The sequence below is a fragment of the Branchiostoma floridae genome, chromosome 2, assembly GCF_000003815.2.
Source record: "Branchiostoma floridae strain S238N-H82 chromosome 2, Bfl_VNyyK, whole genome shotgun sequence".
NCBI classification, from domain to species: domain Eukaryota; kingdom Metazoa; phylum Chordata; class Leptocardii; order Amphioxiformes; family Branchiostomatidae; genus Branchiostoma; species Branchiostoma floridae.
Window position 1 is genome coordinate 14,239,312 of NC_049980.1, and position 3,356 is coordinate 14,242,667.

Genomic DNA, 3,356 nt, shown 5'->3' on the forward strand with positions numbered 1-3,356 from the left:
GAGGGGGCCTTTATTTGCAGATGAAAAAGATAACCATCATATCGACCGAAAACAAATGTTAGACTGAAATCGCTGTCATTTTGATAACCACTTCAGATCGCATTTGATTATTTGACATTTATCGGCTCTCAGATAATCATATGCTAGGATTTGATCCATACTTTCCTGATCAGAAGACATACATTTATATGGATAACTGCCATAGTCAGATACTTCGTGAAGCAGCAGCACAATGATCGACATGGCAACAGTGACGACAGGCGATCGGTTTATGAATTGCAGTTTCGGCGTATGCTGCACGTACCACGGCAACACAAAAGGGCTTCCTTCACCCAGTTAGACTTGTCTTGTGTGACCCTTGGTTTTACAATTGCAATATGATGCATGTGAATATAATAACGTGTAAAGACTACAAACACACAAAACCTCCGTCAGAATTTTCCTGTCAGCTTTTCTTGTAGCTAATCATTCAATGAGCATTTTGGTTACAAATGCGTACTTGTAGGTCACATAATAGGAAATGTACCACAATGTGATTCGGTCCTTCGTTGGGTGGAGTCAGGGGACTGTACTGTGGGTCGATCCTATATGGTCCCGCCTCCACCCTCATCAAAATGTAGACATTCAAGAAAGAAGATGGTCATGCAGCGACTCTCTCATTGGTAAAATGCAAATATTTGACGGTCATGCAGCCACTCTCTCATTGGTAAAACCAAGGCCATTGGTTGCATTGCTGATTGTGTTTGATAGACAAGTTATCAGGAGCGGCCTAAGCCTATTCTCCAAGCAGCGGTTGGGTCGCGCGGAGATAGTAATAGTCGGAATTTCAAATGGTTCGCTCCCCTCTTCTACTACCTCCGCGACCGTCCAACCTCTTTTTGGGGAATAGCATTATCCAACGTGATGGATGATGTGCAGGGTAGATCCATCCTAAAGGTGGGTTCACACTTTTGTATATATTCAAGTCCTTATGGAGTTCTTAGCCTCGACTAGGCTCCACAGATCACTGTCAAAATTGTAGAAATTGGGCATATATAGAATCCCGCTGCGTGTCACCGATCTTGTGCCCTTGGGAAAGGCACTTTACACGGATTTCCTCACTATACTCAGGTGAAAAATGAGTACCTAGCTTCGGCTAGGGCCGTCCCTCGGATAGGACGTTAAATGGAGGTCCCGTGTATGGGGAGAGTCACACCCCATGCACGTTAAAGAACCCCCACACGTGCGATGGTGCGGTGTGAGATGGAACAAACCCTTCTGTCTGGAGTTGGTGATTCACTTCAAATCACCCGGTTGGAGGCCTGGCGAACCTCCATACCGTATCAGCCAGCGAAAGGGTATATCACCCCGTAAGGGGCGGTGTAACCCCGCCGCGTGTAGACATGTGCGAACATGTGCACATGTGTGTATGGCGGCTTTGAAAAGGTGTTCTTAACACCTGTTTCGCCATACCCTCCAAATGGAGAATCCTAATAAATAAATAAATAGAATGCCAAAGGAGTTAGCTGGCCGAGGATAGTTTGGTTTGCGACCCAGCTCGTCTAGTATATAATATATTATCTGTCTTTATTTCTCCATTTTCTGTTATTTTCCAGCAACCTGGTAGAGGCTAAGTCTTTAATACGGACCTCATACAGACTTGAATATATACACAAGTGTGAACCCACCCTAAGGCCCCGTTTACACTTGTTCGTATATTCAAGTCAGAAAATTTACCTAAGCCAAAATTGTCAATACGTAACTCATATACGAACTTGAATATAGGCACACATTTTAATGGGGTCTAATATTGCAGCTATAGTCCGCTCATTTATAATCCAAGCAGAATATAACTTTTCCGAGCTTCATTTGACAGAAATTTACCGTCTGATGGTGCAGACAATTCTGCAAGACTAGTAGGCAACGTCGCCGACCAACACCGTTGCTCACGAATAACAGCCAACTATACTCTGGGGGTAATTCGGGAGGCAATGCCGTGACGGTAGCTCGATGAGACAACAGTGTATAAAGTGTACATTGAAAGTTCAACTGCTTGTAAGATTATTCATAGCGAGCCATGGCAATTATGAACTGTATACATCGTACCGCGGAAGACCTGTCAAGAGGTGAGAACGGACTTCCATGGGTGTGGTCACCTTGATGAAATCAACTCAGTTACTCATAAAAGTATCTATAGATATTTCAGCCTCAAGAAGATACGGTTTTGCATTTGTGCCGAATGTCATTGTGTACAATGTAAAATGAAGCTGCTATGACGCTAATGGCTTTCTAACCCACCCTCATACGATAAAAATGAAATCAATCAACGGAACGTCTAAAGTTCGTCTTTGTATTTATTCTGGCACTTTATTAATTACAGTCATATTTACGTTAAACCTAAAGCTCTCTTTGCCTTGTAAATGTATTTGACGGTGATTTGATTTAAACATTAGTGAATGTGCACCTACCGCCAACCAGTTACCGTGTAATGCAAAAAGAAAGATATAGGAGAAGATACAGTATATAGAAAGAACAGCTTTTCCAACGCTCCTTGGAACAGTTCATGTATTTGCCGTTAGGGGGCGTGTCTACTTCATAGACACACATGCTCATGATTCTCATGACATCATGACATTTTTAAATAAGTTGATTACATTGCATGGTTAGAGTTAGAGTAAATAGGCACTAAATATCTAATGAAAAATGATATGTTACAGAGATACAATCAGGATCAATTGAAATTTTCTCGGTAACATTCCTGGGTAAAATCGCTAACTCGGAAGTTTGACTTTCATGACGTTTTGTTACATCATATTACGTTACTTCAGTGTGAAACATTGACATCGTCCACTCTAAGATGATACCTGTTTCTCCATGTTCTGTAACGTGCGGAACAAAAATGTCCCCGCACACACACACTCAATAGGCTCCCCTATAGCTGTGTATCCAAGCTTCTCAAAGAAGTGCACTGCCTTCGCAGCACTCTGAACTCTGATTGGTCGAGGAAGGGACGAGGTCATCACTCTTTGTACGTGTTCTGTCATATGACGTCCATAACCCATCTGCTGAAAGTCCCTCTTCACAAAGAGAAATGTAAGCATATGATAATGTCTTGAACGGAAGTTGGAGCTGGGGTGAGTATCCTCCGGTAAGGCTGGCAAGACACTAGCCACTGCAATAGGCTGCTTGGTGTGTGGTCGCTCGTGTGGATGTGTGTGCTGGTATCCAAAGAAGATGCGGTTGTCTTCACCTGGAGAGAAGTTCTCGCCACACGTGTCCCTTGAGACTTGAACGAAAGTCCGCCTGTTCCTGTTATTCCTCTCAACTTCCCTGATAATGAGCTGAGGCACATTTGATGCCTGCATGGTCAGAATTAG